At 39.8% G+C, this 13,782-nt stretch overlaps 1 protein-coding gene and 1 long non-coding RNA gene across 2 annotated transcripts in view; both read right to left on the reverse strand.

Annotated features, from left to right (window-relative positions):
- tnk1 (tyrosine kinase, non-receptor, 1) overlaps window positions 1–13,782 on the reverse strand; it is a 51,989-nt gene that overhangs the window by 36,609 nt on the left and 1,598 nt on the right. The gene's annotated exons all lie outside the window — the stretch shown is intronic.
- Window positions 364–3,903, reverse strand: LOC134437494 (uncharacterized). Its single transcript, XR_010032393.1, has 2 exons — window positions 3,791–3,903; window positions 364–985 (listed from the first exon to the last, which is right to left on the reverse strand). It is a non-coding gene; the product is annotated as an uncharacterized LOC134437494 (long non-coding RNA).

Raw genomic sequence — 13,782 nt, forward strand, 5'->3', positions numbered from 1 at the left:
ATTGTCTGAATAGCCGTCCAAGTTGGACTACGTAGCTGTAGAGGCTGTCTATAGAACTGAAAAACGTAACAGAACTTGCCAGCCGTCCTTCCTTGTTTACCTTTCTTCCATGGGAGTCAAAAAATGCGAAGCAAGACCCTTCCTTTACAACAGCGAATGTACTACTACGTATGGTTACCACACCTGCATTATAATTCAGTAGAGTCCGTTGTAAAGCTACATCAAGTGGCATGATCACATCAGACAAACCATTATCATTCTCATTGTCAATAGCACCAGTAAAAGATTCGCCATATCTTATTGAAAACCCTGTATTCCACACATGGTGCTTCTTTGGCAATTCAGTCACAGACACATAAGAACGACCTTGATTTACGTCTTTAATTTTGTTGGCATTTTTCAGACAGTTATACAATGATGTTCCCTGTTCAACCACATCATTTATATCAGTGCAATCCCAGGTCAACACATTCTTTGTTTTACACTTCAAAGCCGCAACCAGGCTGGTTGGTCCGCATTGTCTTTCAGCTGCATCGCCAAACCGAGCATCGCCTTGATGAAAGGATCCTGTTAGGACGCGGTTATCTGCAACGTCAACAGACTGAATAAAAGAAGAACGAATAGCTTTCACATAGCCGTCAGTAACTTGCATAGCTGTTTGAGGAAGGTTCAAAGATTGAGTAATTGAAGCCATTTGACATTGATTGAGTTTGTTTGAGGGCACAGGCTTTGTGACAGAATCATTGAGTTTGTTTGAACGAGAATGCAAAGTGCTTTTGCTTGTCTTGTTGTTGTGAAGGACAGGAAAGATAGAAAGATTGTTTATGTCAGGTGAGATAGAGGTGTCACAGAAGGACAAAGATGCAGGCTGAGTCGGCAGTGCAACCGTTTCAGAGGTCTGCAAAACTTCAGCAGACAGCGGGGCCTCTGAAAACCGCTGCCTGCTTACGACATCGTCTGTGGGCTGTGGTCTTTCAACAGGTTTCTGTAAAAAACAAAACAAAAAAATCACGTTATCAGAGTAAAATAATTGAATGTTGCAAATGTATGCAATCTATGCACATTTCAAAACTAGAAAACAGCACAAAGTCCACCTCTGCTAGACAAATGCAAGCATTAGAAAGAATGAATAAACACATCAACACACAACAAACTACCAATAACACCATCATGTAACCCAGTGTTTCCTAATCGGGGGGTCAGGATTCCTAGGGGGGTCCCGGAAGTACTGAAAAGGGGTTACAAATAAAAAGGTACTTGTATTCACTAAAATGGTTAATAGATATATTTGCTGTCTTGTGTGTTTCTAGCAATATTAGCAGCTACTATTAATGGAAAATCTAGCAATATTGTTACTTTTCCATTAATCTGGTAATACGCAAGGGGGTCGCAAAATTAATTTTAAGTCCAAAAAGGGGTGCCAACTAAGTTTGAGATTCACTGATATAACCTATTAAGCAAACGTATTACACGTACACTTGTTTTATTCCAGAACATTATTCAACACACACACACACACACACACAGTCGCTAAAAAAATGAAAGGAAAGAACAATGAGAGAAAATATCATCTACCTCCTTTAAAGGCAATTTTGTACATTAGGCCCCTTCTCTGAGTTGTCTAAAAAACTTTTCAGTTCCCCTCATTGTTTTATTTAGGATTTGCCGCATTCTCATCGTCTATATGCATGTCCAAATATGTTCTTTAAAAACACCCTAAACACCTGTTGCAGCTGTATGCAGCTCAATAAGAAGTTCAATGTTCACCAGCATTTTTTAACAAGTTTCAAAAAACAAACACATCTAAGGTTATTTATTTGCCTTTCTGTGAATAACTGAAGACAAAAATATTAACAAAATGTTGCTTAAAACACAACAGAAGCCATGTTTTACATAAATATTAATAAACACGGTGAAATGCACATGTTGCAAACAAATGTTTCAGGTAGCTACAAACATATTTGGACATGCTCACACAACCCATTAGTCTAGTAAAGGCAAAATCCGTATAGCCAAACAACAGAATAAGCATCAAAAAAAGAAAAAAAACAGTGAGGGGCACTTAAATCTTGAACATACACTGAGTCCAATAAGTATTTGATCCCTTGCTGATTTTGTTGGTTTGCCTACTAACAAAGACATGATCAGTCAATAAATGTTATGATAATATGTATTCTAATATGGAGAAACAGAATATCAAAAAGAAAATCCAGAAATTAACTTAAGAGAATATATATTATTTTATTTCCATTTCATCGAGCAAAATAAGTATTTGACCCCCTGCCAACTGATTACAGTTCCGGGCCCACAGACCAGATGGGCACTTCCGATCAACTTGTCATCTGAATTAAAGACACCTCTACATACTAACATGCATAAAAGACACATTGAATAAGCAGAATCAGTCCATAGTATGAGTGAATCAGTCACACTCCAACCTCACCAGCATCGGAAAGACCAAAGAGCGGTCAAATGATATCAGGGACAAGATTTTAGGCCTGAACAAAGATTAAATGGGCTGCAAAGCCACGAGAAAGAGACTGGGTATTAATGACCCAGCTGTTGATGCATTTCTTCCAAAATGTGAGGAATACAAAATGACTATCCATCAGCCTGTCTGGGGTTCTATACAAGATTTGACCTTTTGTATGGATTTGATCATCATGAGAACAGAAAGAAAGCACCCTAGAGCTGTACGGGATGAACTAGGCAATGATACCGAAACTACTGGGAACAAAATCAATGAGAATCTACTGGTAGCACTTAATGCCACAGAGGTTTAAAATCCTGTACTGCACACATGGTACCTCTACTTCAGAATGAACCTGTGCAGTCCCACCTGAGGTTTGCCAACAGAGATCAGACTGAATTAGGATATGATAAGGAGGTGCTGTAGTCAAATGAAACCAACATCAAGCTGTTTGGCATTAACACAATTCAATGTGTTTTGAGAAAGAGTACTACTATCTATGATCCCAAAAACATCCTCCTCACCATCATGCATGAAAGTGGTGTCATTATGGTTTGAGGGTGTTTGTCTGGCCAAGGCACAGGTCAACTTCACATCAACGAATGGATGAAGGGAGGGAGACATGTATTGTGCAATCCTGAGTGCAAACGTCCTTCCCTCCACCACTACACTGAAGGGTGGGTCATTTTTGGATCTCCCAACATAACAATAATACAAAACATACAGTCAAAGCAACGAAGGACTGGCTCAATAAGAAGCATATTAAAGTCGTGAAGTGGCCTAGACAGTCTCCAAATATTAACCCTATAGTAATCTATGGAGAAAACTGAACCTCCCATTTGCCAAGCTACAGCCACAAACTATTTATGTTTTAGGATAATCTGCAAAGAAAAATGAGCAAAAATATGTTCTACTATTTGCACAAACATTGTCATCAAAAAAGAAGCATCTGACCTCAGTGCTAGACAACTAGGGCTTTGCCACAAAGCACTTTATCTTCTTTAGCTACAGGGATCAAATATTTATTTGCCTATATTAAATACAAATAAATTAAAATATATTATTTTGAGTTATTTTCTAAAATTTCTTTTTGATATTCTGTCTTTCCATGTTTGAATACATTATCATAAATTTATAAACTGATGTCTTTATTAGTGGGCAAACCGGAAAAATCAGCAAGAGATCAAATACATATTGGACTCACCGTAACTCAGGCTATGCCTTAATTAAAAATAGTGCATTTAACACCAACTAAAAATATTTAGTATTTAAATATCTAATAGTAAAAAAAAAGATGTAGCTTCATGTTTTATAACATACCACAACATCTGCAAAAGACTTCTGGGCCTTTGGCAGTCGCTGGCCTTCTGCATGAATGTCCAGTGGAACATAGCGCCGTTTTGCAGCTTGAGACTTTTTATTGCGACGAGGCATCTGTTGTTAACACAGAAGTGCACCATACCATTTTAGCACAGTTTTCATTAGCATCACCTGTATAAAGAAATGCACTAACCTTTGTGATGTGGTTCAATGACATATCAAGTGACATATTACAAGTCTGGCACACAGCGTATGTTGCAAAGATTCATACATCTCTTTTAAAAATGCATGCATTATGGTATAGCACGTTGATTGGTGTGTGTGTGTGTGTGTGTGTGTGTGTGTGGCATGACCCGCCTAAGTTCTACATCAACACACAAAACAAACCTGGCAGATACAAGCACAGTAGTTTTTAACAAGCAGGAGCTTCTGTACTAAAAGACACATCCACGCACTTCAGGTCATTTTTTGTGCAAAGCTTTACTTGACTTGCACGCTTTTGGGCCTACATCTTTATCAGACAAAGTGAATCCTGCACCTTCTAAACAAAAGAGCACTGCCCAGAAGAGATTCCTTTATGAGTACAACAGAGAGTCTTAATGTTTACCAATGCTGTATACCAAGGGCTGAGCTATAAAGGGGGATAAGCAGCCCATTTGCCCGAGGGCCCAGTACCCTCCTGTATTGGTGTTGGGGGCCTTATTGTAAAAACAGACTGTACTGAGGGGTCGTATACATGGTTTGAGCTGGAGTCCTGTGTGCAATTGTTCCGCCTTGCTGTATACCAATATTGTATTGATTTAATGAATTAGCTGCCTATAACATTGCTATTTCAAACCCAGCTTCATATGCATGTGTTCAGCTTAAAAATCAAATCAATCAATTATAAGATTCCGAAGTTTACCTAACACCTGCGTGAAGTTTTTTTCTCCTCATGACAACGCCAGCAAGTCCAGTTTAACTGGCCTAATGGCATATGTGAATATGTGCTCATTCAATTGTAAAATGCGAAACATTTAGTGGTTATGGCCCAAATATCTTTTTGCTTCTGTACACTAAATCTCACTAGGAGTGAAGTGAGAAGACAGAGAAAAGGGACAAGACAAGCCTTAGGCTCCTTCTGTAATATGGCCATGCAAATATGTGATCTGAGAAGTATGGTTGTGGTAACCAGTGAAGAAGTAGTATATTCCAATGTTGTGTACATATTCTTGTAAACATAATGTAGCAAATACAATCATGCACTACCTTTTTAATCTCGCAATTCCAAAATTTTAGGTAGCCTACTTTTGACAAAGCTAGTTTGCAAGAAAGATGTGCTAACTGCCAAGTGAATTAAATTCTCGCAAAACTCCTGTCAGCCTTATGAAGAGAAAATGAAAATCAAGCAGCCTAACAGGCCAATGCCTAATACTGGTTTGGTAAAACTTCAAGTTCCATGACAAAAAAGCTGTTACCTACTGTTGGCCATGTCTAGCAATGAATTAAGAGTTTGGCGCCCCCAAATGGCAAACTGTGCACCCACCGATAACAAAAAACAGCCGACAAACTCAGAAAACCACATATTATGCTGCAAAGTTAATGATACAAAAAATATTTTGTTAAGTCAGGTATACAGTCAGACGGTAATGACAGTATTGTCACTATAACATTTTCCAATCAATATAAGGGGGGTAATGTTAAATTACATTATATAGTGACAGTGGCACCAGCTCTCTTTTCGACGATCCTGTGCTTATTCCAAACCACACTGCTGAACAATCTTTCACAGACAGCTGCATTGAAATGATAGTCATTTAGAACAATTTGCCTAGTAAAAACACCAGCTTCCCAACAATGAGTTTCAACAACTCCACACCCCCCCCCCCCTTTTTTGCGATCTAAACAGATAATTGACCACTCTCCCGTTTGACTGCCAGTGACCCATTGCCCCTACTAACAGAATTCCTGCATGGTGCCATTTTGATCACTAATGTCAATAGGCAACATACTTGAACAAAACTGAATAAACGAATCATGCAAGCGTTTTCACAAGTAATATCATACATAATAATGTTACCTTTTTATCTTGAATGGCAAAATACTGCAAAAGAGAAACAAAAGTAGAAAATCAATTAGTTACTTGATATCATAACATCATTATTGCAATTATTAAGCAGTAGTAGTAGGATGAATAGAGTAGTAATTTATTACATAACTATTATATAGGCCTACTGTAACTATACAATAAAAAACATGATCATAATATTATAGTAGAGCTGCTGTTGTTGTAGTAGCATTAAGCTTATTGTAGCAACAGGAGAAAACTATCCTCTACCACCCATTACTGGCTATGAGGTCATTACAAAATAAACTTCAAATAATTACATTCATAGTAGGCCTATTCATCATGACCATAGGCTACTGCTACAATGTGCAATTTGTTTTCCCCCAAAACAAATAACAGCATCCCATATAAACCCTCAGAAAAAAGCACAAAAAATATAATTCCATCTGATTATGTGTAACGTGAAAGCACGACGGACATTTGTCTAACACCATTTGCTCTGCCGCCAGGAAATGCAGACATTGCATGCAGACATTTATAAACAATTTCGTCTCCTATTTTGACACAGTACTTAAAGCTGTATAACGTGTACCCACAAGTCATATCCGCATGTCTACCGTTATCTGTGTCACCAATTTAATTATGATATCCCAAACTCCTAACTTTCGGCGTTTGATGTTGTGCAACAACCGACGCCAATGCCGAGACCATGTGGCGAGACCAATCCTTCTTGCAGAACAGCGAACATCAACATCAAAATTTGACCCAAATAACAGCAATGAGGATGATTAACATCTAGGAAATTCTTCAACATGACATGTCATTCTTGTAAGAAGAGGCACAATATCCCTGAATGAAATATTTTGGATTAAGTTACGCAAAGACCTCCTTGCGTTACACTGTGAAATGCTGGCCGTGGGGAGCGAACATGGCGTCCATAATTCGAGTTGGCCAGACTCTCTTAATATACGCCCTGCTACTGTCATACTTCTGTTCTTATACACAACATCTAGTGTCTATGTATGATCTCTTGGTTAACTTACTTTATATCTTTAACAACATGTTGCCTTCTAATCCAGTATTTATAACCACAAACTGCCTTAAAGATATACGGTAAACAATATTCTTACCTTCCAAACACTGCAGGGAAGAAACGTGCATATCGCGTCGTGGTAGAACAACTCCTGAGTGAACATGCGCAGTGATGCGATGACGTGTACAGTTAATTCTTATTGAGTGCATTACACGTTTTCGTCAGCAGAGCGCGCCAAAAGACCAAAAATTGATTCTGCTCGTTCACACCTTGATTTCTGTGGACAATACATAATGAAAACTGGTTGTTACTACTGTGTTTTTTGTGAAACATACAACCGTTTGAAAAATTCTTCACAAATCCTTGTTTATTTATTTATTCATTACTATTATTGTGCTGGTTGTAGAGGCGCATATTGTCACTAAGCAAGGCAAGTAGCTGCTTGGTGTCCCCCTATCCACTAGATGGCGAATAATAACACTTGCGTGTCGTGTCGCGTGTTGCGACAGTAAACATTTGAGTTCTGAAAGGACATTGACTTGCATATCCGTGTCTATGAATTAACATGCAAATAATGCCGACAACTATAAAAGGCTATCATAACATAATGACAAGAAGAAAATGAAAAAAGCTTCCATGTAGGCATAGGACAGCAGAACATCGCTACACAGACGTAAGTCACTGAAATACATTTACTTGTGCTCAGGGCCCTGTAGTGGAGAAAAACGCACCTCTGGAATTTAGAAAATAGCGTTTACCCACCTCCAAATAGCGTTTACGCAGCTCTTAATGGCAATTACGCACGTCAAAGTTCCCTGCGCCTTGTGATCTGCCGTTGGAATAATCCAAAATAAATTTGGTGTCATTTAAAAAATATTGTTGAACATACTTAACACTTTAGTAGGAATCATTTTCATCTGCTCTGTATTCGGGTAGGCCTATGTGACCTTCCAATCAGTGCCTTTCGGCTGCGGCGGCGACACCAATCAGGATCCAGGGAATATGTAAACACATACACGTTGTGTAGTTGCCTGCCTGCCTGCCTACCTGTTCAAAGTTAATCATCATGGATATTAGGAGATATTTGAAGGGACCATCCAGTGCTTCCACTTCCGCAGATGCCAGCAAAAGGCCTCAAGTAGGCTACCAAGTAAGACTGACAGAGATCAATTTACATGAGTCCTTAAATGTGCTTTATAAATAAGTTTGACTTGAGGAATTATGGCAATGACAGAACGAGCTTTCAAGATTAGCTAATGTGCAGTCATGCTATCCTTCCAAGTTATGTTACTTTTTAACACCTTGTCCTAGCAGCAAACGGACCGATTATTCCTTATGCTTTCTACATTATGAAAGGTAACCGCGAGTAGCGGCAGTTCTTAATTATTACTTAATACCGATGCGACGCGAAGCTGACTTTTTGTCCAGTTGGGAGAGTCCAACAACACTGTTCCTTGGATCAATGTGAAAACAGGCACTAGTTTATGACTTTTGCAACAGAATGCATCAGTGAAGCAGGAATTATCTTATCTAATTATTATCATTGCTAAATGCAAGCTGTTTTCCCTTCACATGCTGTGATTCACGATACAGGAAATTGTATTTCAACTACGGTGCCACCTGCATTCATTACAAAACCCCCTGGCATTTGTAACAGAATAAACATAAGAGCAGGAATTACAATGCCAGCCAAGAATTGCTAGATCCAAATGTTGAATTCTTTCCCAATGCAGTGATGTTGTAGCTTGCTAAACTTATTATTGTAAAATGTAACCTACAGGTCCTTAAAGGTGTACAAAGTAGGCTATTATGGGTCCTCATAAGCTACCAATTTGGCACAACTGCACAGATGCTCAAGGTGTCTTTTCAAGAGATTGAAATTATGTTCACTTATTGTATCACATGGAGGTCTACTGACAATGTAGATTGTCTAAATGTGTTGCCTATTGATTGATATATTTATTAGGGATGTGGGGTTAAGTACTGATTACATTTGATAGGCTACTTAATATTTGCAGCATTTAGAGTGTCCATATGCGGAATTTATAGTGTCCATATGCGGAATGTTTAGGTTAATAGGCCTACCTAGTGTTACCTATCCATGCCTTGTGGCATATGAAGATATAAAGGCCAAGATTTAGCGGGATAGACCTACATCACTTTGTGTGTATATATATATCAAATGAATGGGCCGCAACTAAAGTCACATACATTCACAATGGTGATCACCAGTATCAGTTGTCATGCTTGAGAAGTAACATTTTCAAATACACATCATCAAAGAGCCACAAGGCAGCCGAAAACATTGGCTCTTCCTCAAAACTAATATCAGCCTAATTAGTCAAGCCCAGTGATTGGATACTCTTTATTAGTCACACCCAGGGATTGGATATTCTGTAGAGTTCACCAAAAAGTATCCAATCACTGGGCGTGACTACTTAGGCTGATACACTTGGAAGGACACTGTCCCAGGTTTTGAGAAAGACCCATAGTGATTCACACCTTGAGTTGCTTTGTGCTATGTCGCGTTGCGTTGCGTCGTGTCGCGTCACGGTCTGTCTGATCACTTTATTAATAATAATAAATATATTTATTTATTTGACCACTACAGCCCTGCTTGTGCTATAGGGTTGTGCCACTCTAATTTCACTTGCGTAACATGATTCCTTATAACATTTTTAATGACATAGGTTACTGCAGCCACTGCCTAATGCTTATGGACAGTAAAGTTGTACACGAAGTTGGATCTCCCCCAGATTCTCCAACTGTTGGCCACCGTCTTCCTTAGTGTAACTGTAAGTGGTCACCCTCGCACAGCAGATAGGTGGTTGACATTTAGGCCGTAACACAGCTAAAGGAATAAACGTATAGGTAGGCTATTCCAATTCTTGAAAAAATGGGTGGAAATCTTGGGGGGAAATTAGAAAAAAATGGGTCCGTGGAATTTCGCCCAATTTTTTGCCATTTTTAGCAAAATGTGTCCTTCCGGTGTGACATCATTGCTGTGACATTTCTGTAAGATACAATAAGATGATTCTGCACAAACGTATCCTCTATGCTCTTTCTGCTATTGTTCCTTTAACCCCCACCCCCCACACACACTACTGCCCACCCGCACCCCACCCCCACCCACACACACCATGCATTGTAGGGCCTACAGACAGACAAAGGATTTCACTGCATCCAGTTCACTGTAATACTTGAAATAATTGTGTGAATGTGACAAATAAATCTCCTGGTATCCTTATACCCTTGCATGATGCATGAAAAATAAGTAAGGATTGAGTAACACAATGCCTAAGCATGTCACACCACAGGACATGAAGTCACACCACAGGAAATTCACTGCATTGTGGCCATTTTAGTCCTTTTGTATTCGTGACTAACCTCCGAGCTAATTCTAACTAGATAATAATATTGTGTTTAACCTTATGATGTTTTCATTCATAAAAAAAACATCCTTCCATAAGAGCAGTCACACCAAAAACACCATAAATGAACCTAAGCATTATGACCAACACATTGCAATATGTGGACGTATAAAGAGGTTAATAATGACCATAAACTTCCACAGCACTCTCCAATAACTAGGTATAACTGGTTAGGAGCTTGTCTTTAAGACCCTTGTAGTTGGCCTTGCAGCTGCCAGTCCACAAACCTGACTTATATGTCACCCCGCAGGACGCAGTTTGTGTTACGAAATTGAACTTGTAGTTAATATTAGTGTATTTTATTATATTAGAGGTTTTTTTTTCACATTCATATTTTTTTTAATATGTGGTTAATATTTGTGCAATCATGCCAAATGCGTTATAAATGAATCAAAATGTTGTTGGTTCATTTTATAGCTGTATATATTCCAGGTTATACTAATGTTACAGTCACACCACAGGACACTTGTCATATAAACCTTTCCATAAATCTGAACAAAAATGTTTCTTCTCATCTAAGAATAATGTGAAACATGATGTACCACATCTTCTTTCATTGATATTTTTCCTCTTGAAAACAAATGTAAATTTTGTAGATTTTTAACTAATGTTACGTAAAAACAAGGCGTCATGTCAACCACCCAGATACATAGTGCCTACAACAACAGGCTGAATAACACACCGGTACCAATACTACTAGAATCTCTGCTGGAATCTTGAACGCACTTGTAGAATGCACATACTTGCATGTTGAAAATGTTGCCAGAATAGGCCTACTTTGTTGGTTAGGCCTATAGGCTACGCTATTTGCTTTAACTTTACAACACACACACACTCACTAATTTTTTTGAAACGGATCACAAACTGTCAACTGCCTGAAGTGAAGGTGCCATAAGACATGACACTCCACTATCTATCTTTTTTCCGCTGCAATGGCATTTTCTGTTGTGCATTTCTAAACATTTATCTACTTTGTGCAATCATGTTAAAACAAAAATGTAGAACCCATATATACTCTAAATCTGCGCAGCACAGATTTTGTAGGGTTGCCATGTGACCGATAATTTCCAAACACGCTCAAAACCATTCATGGCAGTCATGGGTGAGCAGTTAGGGCGTCAGACTTGCATCCCAGAAGTTACCACTTCAACTCCCGACCCGCCAGGTTGGTGGGGGAAGTAATCAACCAGTGCTCTCCCCCATCCTCCTCCATGACTGAGGTACCCTGAGCATGGTACCGTCCCACCGCACTGCTCCCCATGGGGCGCCACTTAGGGCTGCCCAATTTCGTTGTGTGCAGTGTGCAGTGTTCACTTGTGTGCTGTGGAGTGCTGTGTCACAATGACAAATGGGAGTTGGAGTTTCCCAATGGGCCTTCACTTTTACTTTCTCTTTCACAAAACCTAGCCAGTTACAGAAAACAAGAGTTCAAAGTCCTCATTCATGCCTTTCCGGGACATTGACTGAAGATGGTACATCCAGAATCCTTCTCTTTGAAGAAGGATCTTGTCCAAGTTGCCTCTCCTCCGTAGTGTGTGTACTTGTTCAATGCCTATACATTTAATTCTTGAACAGTATGTTTTTTTTTTCATGGCGTGTCTGGCAACCGTTGACGTTATGTCACCTCTTATGTTCACTACGTATTAGCAGCTTCACAAATAAGATGACACATTGGGTTTTAAAGGTGGCTGCCTTTAATATAAGCTTAAACCTAAAGTGCAGGCGGAAGGGACTGGCTTGTCTTTTATAGTACAACCCTCAGAAAACTTGTACAGCTCTCCAAAACATTTAATGTGGCCCCTGAAATTAAAAAAGTTTCCTAGTGCACCAACAAACATGGTCCATAGGGTGTTTGCAATTAGCAAACAGCTCACATCATAGTGGTTACAACATTTTTGATTCATTGTTGTGACGTGGCATCTAGGCAACCGAACCTCTAACAGATATGCCTTCACTTTTTGATATCATTTATCGTTTGGCCACAAGAGCCAATCAAAATCCCCCCAAAAGACGCCAAACAGGAAGTAGATCATATCTAACCAACCCACTGTCAGACTCTTTGGGAATTGTCTCACACATTCTTCTCTATCCCAAGAATCCCCACAAAAATGTTCAGTTCCCCAGTTCGCTCGCCAGCACCGCCAGCAGGTAACATATCACATTTCGAGGTACATTTCTGCATGTAAAAATTAATTGTGCATGTCTCTGACAGTCTGCCTAGTCAGCTCTTTCTGTTGCCATGACGACTTGGGCAAACGTACTGCAAGTTTACTGCTTGGCCCCCACATTGCTGCTTGCAGCTATATTTATTATATAGTCACCATTCTTCTCCGACTGTAAGTCTATGGCAGCCCATAGAACCGTAGGTAGGAAAATGCTGTAAATTGGCACACACATTAGGGACAGTCTCAGCATTACCCACAGCGATGTATAGGTCCCCAGTCCCAACGCTCTAGCGCCACCAGCAGGTCAAAGTTGCAGGTACATTTCTGCTTGTAACTTTTGAACCGCTGGGCCAATTTTCATAAACTTGGTATCACTGGAATCCTTGGGCCAAGACAAATCCAACGCACCCTATGACGTCATTTTCCGCCAGGATAGTTTTTCCGCCATTTTGAATTTTGTGAAATTCAATAAAAATGCTACTACTCCCACAATTTTCGACCAATTCACCCGAAACTCGGTATATAGTATCTTGGGACTGAGCTACACATGGGGTCTCAAGGAATATTGGATATCTTTTATCGTTTAGCCGTGACAGCCAATCAAAATTGTCGTAAAAGTGGCAAAACAGGAAGTGAGGTCATATCTCCGCAACCGTTTCTTAAACTAGGCTGGGTTTTTGTACACACATAGTAGTCCATCCCAGGACCTACCACAACAAAAATCATATCCCCAGCTCAAACTCTGTAGCGCCACCAGCAGGTCAAAATTTTAGCTACATTTTTGCCTGTAGCTTTTGAACTGTACTCCCAATTTTCAAAATATTGGTACACAGGTCATCCTCACACCATGTTGCACCCAGGTATGGATTTTCGTCACGATTGAGAAAACTATCAGCTCAAAGCAGCCATTCAAAATTGTGGAAAGAATGGAGGGATTTTTTCTCATCTCTCTGTCTCCTCTGCTCCCCTTGCGCACGTTCACTGACACCATTCTCGGCAGGGGGTCAAGCCCCACTGCCCCAGCCCCTGCACCCCACCCCCCACCCCCTCCTCACACACACACAGACAGACAGAGGGAGAGGGAGAGGGAGAGGGAGAGGGACAGAGAGGGAAGAAGGGAGGGAGGGAGGGAGAGGGAGGGGGGAGAGGAAAGAATTTTGAACACCTCTTGTTGTTTGCCGGTGACAGCCAATCAAAATTGTCATAAAGGTGGCAAAACAGGAAGTGAGGTCATATCTCAGCAACCGTTAGTCAATTTCTGTTAGGATTTTTTGCACACATTCTAGTCCATCCCATGACCTCCCACAAAAAAAATC

Source organism: Engraulis encrasicolus, chromosome 21 (assembly GCF_034702125.1).
Source record: "Engraulis encrasicolus isolate BLACKSEA-1 chromosome 21, IST_EnEncr_1.0, whole genome shotgun sequence".
Taxonomy (NCBI): Eukaryota; Metazoa; Chordata; class Actinopteri; order Clupeiformes; family Engraulidae; genus Engraulis; species Engraulis encrasicolus.